This window comes from Nyctibius grandis, chromosome 5 (assembly GCF_013368605.1).
Source record: "Nyctibius grandis isolate bNycGra1 chromosome 5, bNycGra1.pri, whole genome shotgun sequence".
Lineage (NCBI taxonomy): Eukaryota > Metazoa > Chordata > Aves > Nyctibiiformes > Nyctibiidae > Nyctibius > Nyctibius grandis.
This window is the reverse complement of record NC_090662.1, coordinates 11,547,539-11,557,585: the sequence shown is the minus strand read 5'-3', so window position 1 is coordinate 11,557,585 and position 10,047 is coordinate 11,547,539.

Below are 10,047 nucleotides of genomic sequence, written 5' to 3'. Positions count from 1 at the left end.
AAAATATGATTTTTCAAGCATTCAGTCTTGTGACAATGTGATGGGAAGAAACCATGAGCAGACTTGTCATTATATGGTCAAGGCAGATGCTCATAGATTTCCTAGAGTTTAAGGCCAGAAAGGACAACTGGATCATTCTGTTGGATCTTCTATATGTTGAATACCATTTAATTTCAGTTACCTGTCTTTCTCTCCCAGTAATGTATGTCCATTTAAATCATACGTTTATCTTCTCATTCTTGCTGTGAGAGGATATGGACGTAAATGTGTTTGGGTGTGGCTTTTGTTCCCTACTGACCTCCCAAACATGCCTTGCCCTAACAATACATCTGTGAAAGACACTCAAAGTTTTTGTAGCCAGAATTCCTGAAAAAAAGATTTATTCATTGTCTCAAACTGCTAAAAATTTAAGTTTTGGGTAAAGTTTAGGGAGTTTGGGGTTTTTTTTGTTTGTTTGTTTGGTTAGTTTGGACTTTTTGGGGAGGGGGGTTGTGTGTGTGGTAGGATTATACTCACTGTGAGTATGAACATTCCTTTTTTTATCCAGTTACAAAGTAGATAGAAGACTATGTCAGGATATAAAAGACCCTCTGTTTACCCTCTAACTGAGAAGATGTGACTAAATCACATCTTTCTGGAGATTATTCAAATTCCCATGGGATATTCTAGAGTTGAGTTTTAATCTGTTCTCTCATGTTGCCTCACATTGTAAAAGACATACAGAACTTTGTACCTGTCTGATTAGACTCTAAATTTGAGTCTAGATTACGCTGCCTCTGGAAGAAGGATGTTGACTAGGAAGTGTTTGGAAAGAAGGGTAGAGTGGCAAGAACACAGGCATCTAACCCACAAGCCACGATAATTGAACTGTGTGGTCGTTCTCACCAGGACACAGCAAGTAAGAATTTCATGCAAAACAGAAGAGCCTCAAAAGGAGGAATCAGACACAGAAGAGTACACTTAACAGGGTGATGGTGAAGTATTTTTAGGGCAGATGTTTCTGAGTCTTCTACATGAAGGAATAGATCGAATCAGGGATAGTTGTGTGTTAGGTAAGCATATATGGGGTATTGTGCTTGTACGTTTCTAATTACTACACCACAGTAGACTTTACAGTTACTTTCTACTTTTCTCTGCCTTATATTCTGCAGGCAATTCATCTACATCCCTGGAACTAAAAGGTGAAGAAAGACAGGTGCTTTCCTTTCTTTCCAGACAGCTTGGCCTAGACACAGAGATTCCCCTGTGCATGCAGAAAGGTCCACTTTCACACATACACAGCTTTTATGGTGATGTTATTTATCTGGTAATACTATTTTTATGCTAAAGCGCAGGCTTCTTTAGACATTGTGATACTGAGGTAACACCTATCCTTGACAGAATTATGTGCTCACAGGCTATTAATTGACTGTGATGAAAAGTTACTTGTTGTCAAGTCATGGTGATATGACCATGGATACAAGAAAATAAGCCTCTTTTGGGTCAGAAGGAATGTTTTTTGCTTAGGTAAGTAGCTAAAGTTTCATTTGTTATTTTCAACATGTATAAAACATGTACATACCCTGAAATGAGTCTTCAAAATAATTTTAGTTTATTTTTTCATGTTAAGTACATATGGTTGAAGATAGATGTTCAGTACTGAGACTAAAAGAGTCAGAGACAAAATTCAAAGTAGTAGACTATTTGTAAAGCAGAGTAGATCAGACTGTTAAAATCCAAACAAAAAAAAATGGAGAAATTATATGACTAATGGATATGACCAGCAGTTTAAAATTTCTACTGTGCTTTTATTGTTTTTAAATAGAGAAAAAATAAAACATTTCATTAAATACAGAGAATTGATTGTGATTCTGATCAAGCTCGCATTTAGGCAATATCTCTGGAAGTATCTGCTCACAGGTACTTACATCACCCTATCACCACAACTATGTGTACCTTGAAACACTAATGAGCACTGAAATTATTCTAAGTTATAGGATCTCTGAACTATCTGCAGCATTTTTGTCACTACCTTCATCCTAATGTCATTTGCTGGTTAAAAGTTTTTGAACCTATATTTTCTTTTTTTTTCTCTAGCCCAATAACTGACCTTGTGTCCTTGTTCCAGACTTCTTTAATTAATCTGGGATTCAAAATACAATGTCTGCTCTAGTCTCCTCACAAACTGACCTCACAAAATGCTAAATCAGAAGTGAACTCATTAGCATTCAGAACCACCGCAGACAAACAAAGAGGAACATCACAGAAAAGAAAAGGAAAGATATTAAAAGAAGAGCATTGTGGGGAGAAGAAGGAAGGAAATAATTTCTTAAGTGGATTGGAGAGAAGGAGTAGGTGAAGAAGGCCACTCTATATCAGAACATCTTTGCAATGATCTGTCATTTAGCAGGTAGAATGAGATTGCCTGTAAAATTTTTTCATTTTAGCTTGAATGCAAGGACTCATTGAGAAGCATATTTAAACAGGATGAAAAGCATACGCAAAAATGCATGTAGCTGATGCCATCATCTTAATGGACACACAATGAACCGGCAGGTTTTTCTTCAGTACAACATTGCCAATGTTTTGAATCTTTTTTATTTTTTTCCTAAAGGTATTTTTCTTCTTCCTTAACTAAACAGCCTAGCAGCCTTTCCCTTCAGTGATTTGTTATAGCAGTCCCCATCATTAAAACAGTTTGGTAGCTCTACTTGTTATAGCACCTGTGATGTTCTAAGGAATTGTCTAGGAGCACACAAGGTGCCTTGATTTTGGTTACTTGTCTGGGAGAGAAAAGAGTGTAGGAAGTGAAATGACAAAATTAATACCTTGTGGTATGAAATGAGTAATTTGATTAATGACTAAAGAATGATTTCTGTTGTTTAGCCAAGAGAACATTGCAGGAGTACACTGTACACAAAGTATTATACTCTAGATAAGTTAGGGATTGGAGTAATTTTAAAAATAAACCAGCCTAGTTGCTAAGATATTAATCAAGGAGGTGACAGGAAGCCTGAATTCCAGATTCCTGCTCTCAGAATTGTTTTTACTTTTACCCAATGACTGCCTTGTATAAAATATATAAACAGTGATAGGAACAGTTACCAGAATTCAGGACTATTCTGCTGACTTAAAGGCTACATTAAGCCATCTGTACAGAGTGATTATTTTCCTTTTTTTTTTTTCCTTCTTCTTTTCATTATGTTCCTATGAATCTTACTTTCTTTGTTAGTCAATAAGTCAAATTTCAACAGGAGGCTGGAAGGTGACACACTGAAGACATATGGTGCCTAAGACTTTTTGGGGGATGTAAACTACATGCATTTGAATCTCTTAAGCTAAAGACAGGTAGGAGTCTGAGGCACTAATGTCTAATATCTAATACAGGTTATTGGCACCACTGATTCTTCTTGTTCCAATTTGAATGAAGGTGGCTCTGGCTGTTATAGTTTGTATTTCTTTTGATATTTCAGTTACAATAATTGTAATAAACCAAACAGGTCAGACCCTGTCCTATCAACCTGTTGGAAAGTAACACAACATGACTTGTGTCCATATGGCAAAATTCTCTTCCCTTCCTACATCATGGCAATTTCATCCACACTACTTGTTAGGAACACTGCAAGAGTTATGCCGTTGACTGCACTGCACCTCAACAATGTGCATTTTTAGCAATTAAATACTATGCCTCGTTGCATACCCACGGTCTGCTGCTACTGCTTTAATAGTAAAGATGTCCCATTTATTGTGCATGGTGGTCATCCAAACATGCTTACTAGGTCTGACCCTTTAGAGAACTGAAAAAGTTCACCTAGATTTTAGCTAGGTGGGTTTAGATGGGACCTACTTCCCTGGCTGTTCACAGCACAGCTCTGGTTATGTACAATCAGTACTAGCTATTTTGTTTTTCTAGGTGGGAATTTTGGATTTAGATCATTAAAGTGATTCAAGTTTTATTTATGGACCTAAGATCTTCTTAATGCCTGGCTGTGAACAAATGCATTCCTCGAACTGTATTCTCATGGTAACTCTGGCTTAGCAGTAGATGAATTTTCTGTTCTTGTTAGAAAATGATTAACATATCATTTGCTAAGAAACCATGAGTGGTTGTTGGGTAGAGGGAAAACAAAGGACCAGATTGCTCAAAACTCTAACTGAAATAAGGCAAAATAACCCTGAAATTCAGTAGTGTGGCTATATTTTTCTTTATACTATTTATTCCCAAACTTCTCTAACCTTTTATAAAACTGAATTAAGAAAGATTTAGGGTGGACTTGGATATACATATTATATATATATTTTTTTTTTTTTGCTAAGAATGAACATCTCAGGTTGGATGTTTCCTTTATTCCCACAGGAAAACCCTCAAGCTACATTTGGCAGTTTCTCTCTTGGGGCCAATTATGTAAAGGGTGTCTACCCTGTGTTTCAGAGGCTACAATTATCAGTTGTCAAGCTTGCTCACATGTTCAAAGGAGGCTCTGCACATGTGTGTACGTTAATTTTCAGCTCTCATGAGCACATTAATTCAAAGAAGGGCTAACTTAGTCACTGTTTGTTGTATTCCCTTGCCCTTCATGTACAGCAGATTGGCTTTGCAATTCTGTAACAGGCATTTTAAGCCTCCTCAGTGAACAAAGCACATGATATATATTAATAATTGTCTGTGGTAGTCTGACAGACTCAGAAAGGATATAACAAAAAGGACCAGCATGAAAAAGGAGTCTGAGAGAAAAAGGCCCAACAGAGTTCCGTACTGATTTGGTCTCCTTGGAGTGAATATAGCTGTCATCATCTCTCCTGTAGAAAATAAGCAGTAAAAAAGCCAGCTGGCAATTATTTCTCAGGATCTTATTTATAGCACAAGGGATTTTCTTTCTAAAGCACTGTTATTCTTTTTTAAAAACATTTTGTTACATTTGTGTATTAGCTTTTGAGAAATCACAGGAAAGTGCCATAACTGCTAATTAGAAAACAGTTAAAGAGACATTAATGAAACTCCTACTTCTATGCAGAGAATTGATGAGATTTTTTCCTAAACAGACACAGTTCTCAGATAGGTTCATTAGCTGGTCTCTAACATGCACAATACCGTTAATGAACAGAACATACATGTCATTTATTCAGCTATATCAAGTGATATTTATTCATTTGGGGAAAAGGCTGCATGTTAAATATAGCTATTATACAAACTGAAAAAGTTATACATTTTTAATGGAGATGAAAGTTAAACTTTGGAAGAGATTGTCAGCTTGTTTCATAAATTCACCATGGTTTCATAAATTCTTCATCACTTGACTTTTTTTTTCCAAATAAAAACTAAATAAATCTTTAAAATATGTGCTGAAGTTCAAGTTCAATAAACCAAATTTTTGGGAAAAATCATACTGCTTCCCGTTGCTGTGCAGAATAGCAAACTGCATGAGCATAATGTTGCTTTTAGCCCTTTACTTTTTCACACAAATGATAAATAGCCTGGAGAGTGATACTGTACAACTAACAGATCTTGAGTATATTGTGACAAATGCAATTGTAAGTCCGAAGTTGACTTGGTGGGTCAAACCTTAGATACTGTAAATTACCACAGCTGTATATATAGAATTAAACTAGATTTCACCAGCTAAGATATTCTCTGTTTTTTCACCTTATTTATGGTTATGCTGTGATTATTTTTCATGATCAGTGCAAATACATCAGATGTGCTATAGAGATTTAGGATTAGTAGTCAACACTTGCATCGTATTTTGTGCTCACTGTGACAAACCTGGAAATATGTATTGTTTTCAAGGATATGGTACCTGGTTTTGTGGCTTTACAGTAGCTTATTTGCAGTTGTGTCACTTCCAAAAAGGTCTGCTAAGGGACTCAGCCAGGAGTACGATGATCCTGATAAAGGATATCCCAACAGTACCACAACACAGTAGCCTGGGGTGTATCCATGAAGAGGATCTTTTTGATCCTCACTCCTAGAGACATGGCTGTTTTGCAAAGCAGAAGAGAAGAGATTAAAGGAAATGTAAAGCTTTATAGAGCTGGGCCCTGGAAAAAGGAGAAGGAGGGGTTAGAGGAAACTGTTCAGGTTTTCCAGGCAAGATGAAGAGCAAACAAGTAATCAGATTGCCAGAGACATGTGAATCTGGTACCCTGATGGACAAAAGGTTGCTATGGCTCCATGTGTCTTGGTCCAACCAGTAGAGAGGCTGAGCTTTTATTCCCAAGTGACATGCTCATGTGCTGCACACAGTGCCTTACCAGCATCCACACAAACGTGCACAGTACCCACACAAACATGACCAGTGTGGATGGCCTCATGCTGGTCCTCCTCTCCTGCTGATCAGGGTGGAAGTCTACACATATAGGAAGACAATAAGGATCCCTCAGTAAGTGACCTTAGACATTCAGTCTACCTCGTAGCTGGCCCCAGACCCCTGGCCCCTGACGCCTGTAGCCCCACTCCAGCTGCTGGGAAACAAACCTCTTCTCAGTAACATGCACACAAAACCAGGTCTGTCCGGCAGTTGGTCCAGACCTATGGTCTCCCAGGCTGCCATCTCTCAGACTCCTGGTCAGCCCAGTATCCAGAGCCCCAGCTCCCTGGTAGCTGTCTCCCAGACCTCTTATCCTGCTCACCAGCTACTCTGGCTTGAAGTTTGCCAGCAAATTTCACTCACATATGCAGTCCTGCACTTCCTCAAGGAAACACACACTCTAGTCACTCTGGTTGCTGGCATCCAGACATACTGGCCCCTGTGACCTGCAGTCCCTTCTCCAGTTGCTGGCAAACACACATACATTGAGATTTTGTAGCTTACTCCGGACCGTCCCCCAGCACCTGCGAGCGCGTCCCCCCTGTTTTTTCCCCATACTTCAACTGGTAGCAGAGGATGGTTCCCTTCGGCGTGCTCTCTCCTAGACTGCGGTAAGCAGCGAAAAGGAGGTGTTGGGAAAAAGACGGCTGGGAGAGGTGCTGTTCAGGTTCAAAAAGGGGCAGAGCAGACACTGGAAGAGTTGGCCACTCAGCTCCCAGAGTTCAGGTGCTGTTCGGGTCCAAGAAAGGACAGAGCAGACACTGGTTGGTGCTGTTGAGGTCCATTAAAGGACAGAGCAGACACTGGAAAAAGGACAGCCATGGAGACAGAGGCTGCAGCCGCGTTACTTGCAGGTATCCTCTCTAAGAGAGGGAGCGAGACAGCGGAGAAACAGCTAATTAAGCTGATAAAGTTGGGCCAGCGCTGGGGACATTTTAAAGACACAGCGCTTGTATTTTCTGTGGAGGAATGGAGAGAAGTGGGAGACATTATGTGGGAAAAGACTGTTGAGAGGGACCCCGAGGAAAAAGAGATGAAGGAGGTGTGTGGACTCTGGCAAAACGTGATAGAGACTTTAAAAACTATGAGGGCAGAAAGAGAGGTCGCCCGCGCGGTTGCTGAGATGCGGCCGGTGCCACCGGAGCCCACCCCCCCCGCTAAAACGGAAAAAACTCGGGTTCTGGCTCGTTTCTTCGGGTTACCGGCAGTTAAGGGGATGTCAGCGACGATAAAACCATCTATCGCTGAGGTCCGTACGGCGGTAGAAGCGGCGAACTCCCGGGAGAGATGGCGCAGTAAGAATTTAGAGGAGGAGGTTGCGAACAAAGAACCACGTGGCGCTCCTAGGACCGTGTGGCAAAGGGAGCGGAAACAGGAGGGGGAGGGGTGGTCAGCTCCTCCAGACCCTGTGCGGCTGGCCGGCGGAGGGCGGGGGGCTCATCCCCTCCGCGCCGCCGGAGTACCCGCCCCTTCCGCCTTCGCTCTGTCAATCAAGATCTATGTCATCTAGCCCACCTGACCGTGGGAACCCGGAAACGGATGCCACGAGCCTTTTACAGCAGGTTTTGCGGGAATTACAGGATTTAAAGGTACAGCGACCCGAATTAAGAGCATCCGCTCCTGGATTACAAAACAGAGACAACTCCAAGGATGCTCCACTTCCACCTGCACCTAGGGCACCGAGGTGGAGTGGGGTGATTCGTGATGCCATATTAGAAGGACACTGGAGTGCAGCTGCAGATCTAGGAGGAGTAGGAGCTTTTCCAGTGCTACAACAGAATGGAGTAGCTACTTGGGAACCACATGATTGGAAAATTCTCCAACAAGCAAAAGCTGCAGTTACCCAGTATGGAGTAAAATCAGACGCTACGAGGAATATAGTCTCCTGGATTTTTTCTGCTGATCTTTTATGCCCGCATGACTCCCGGAATTTAATGAAACTGTTGCTGACACCTACTCAGTTCCTGTTATGGGGTTCAGAATGGGCACAACGAGCAGCCAAGGAAGCTGCGCGGAGAATGAACGATCCAAATGATCCTTTACATGGAGTTACTATGGACATTCTCACAGGACAAGGAGCTTATTCTACGGTGCAAGCACAGTTACAGTTACCAGCAGTAGTACTACAAAAATCTGCACAGCTTGCATTTAAAGCATTCCAAGCCTTGCCTGGCTCCGCGATCCCGTCATTCGGATCGGTGGTTCAAGGAGCTACGGAGAAATATGAGAACTTTATTAATAGACTATGGGAAGCCGTAATGAATCATCCTGATGATGATAACAGGCAGCAGATGTTAAAGATCCTGGCTTTTGATAACGCGAACAGACAAACTAAACAGTTGCTCGCTAGCTTACCTAAAGGTGCAGGAGTGGAAGAAATGGTGAAGCGAGTCGAACGTGCTGATATGCAAAGAGCTAACAATACCGTTGCTGCTGCCGTACAAAGTGCCGTTAAGGAGGTGGATCAACCTTTGGCAGCGCTGGTACAACAAAGAGGGACATGACGACCAGCACAAGCGGGACAATCCTTTCAAGGAAATTGCTATCGATGTGTAGAGAAGGGACATGCCAGAAAAGATTGCTGAGCTGCTGTCTGGTGTGATACCTGCCAGAGGAATAATCATACAACTAAGGCGTGTCAGGGAAACTTCTAAAGGAGCGCGGAGAGGGGCCACGTGAGGAGACAAGTCAACCCATCATACGAACCAAAGGCTTTTTACAACAGCACCAACCAGCAACCCGAGGAAGCCTGGGGTTCGACGTGGAAATTACAGTAGATGTCACCTTGCGAAGTCAAGAAGTACAGAAGGTCCCTACTAATGTACAGGGTCCGCTAAGCGGGGATTTTGATCCCATGGGAGGACTTTTTTTAGGACGATCTTCTGCTGGTATAAAAGGACTTATAATACTTCCAGGAATCATAGATGCAGACTATACCGGGATCGTATATATTATGATGTATACGCTTAATCCACCTATGTTTGTACCAAAAGGTAGTCGAGTTGGACAAATAATCCCCCTTTCTGCCTATCAACAAGGTGCTAATACGACTACCTACCGTGGAGATCGTGGATTTGGCTCCACAGGACCAGCGGTATGTTTTACCACGAGAATGGACAACAGACCAAATATGTCAATCACAATGTCTCAGAACAACACTCGTATAAAGGTACAGGCCTTGCTGGATACAGGTGCCGACGTCACCATTGTCAGTCGACGTGTCTGGCCAAGGAATTGGACACTAGAAACACCTGATTCGCATATTGCTGGCGTTGGCGGGAATTCTATGACAGCTGTTAGTCATCACCCTGTGACCTTACACTTTCCAGAGGGACAGCGTGTAACTTTGAAAGTTTATGTCTTGTCCTTGCCTGGGGTTTTGGAAGCACTCATAGAGCGAGATGTTTTAAGTCAGATTGGTGCGGTTCTTACAACCACCCATTTTTGATAATGGCCGCTGGAGAGCAGTTGCCCAGTCCACCCTTGACTTGGTTATCAGATGAGCCTGTGTGGGTTGACCAGTGGCCTATGACTGAAGAGCGACTGCAAATTACTAAGGGACTAATAGAGGAACAGTTAAAAGCAGGACATATCAAACCCTCAGTTAGTCCTTGGAATACACCCATTTTTGCCATCCCTAAGAAAAGTGGAAAGTGGAGATTATTACATGATTTACGGAAAATTAATGAGCAAATGCAAGCAATGGGAGCATTGCAACCAGGTATTCCGTCACCTAACATGTTACCAGCAGGATGGCATA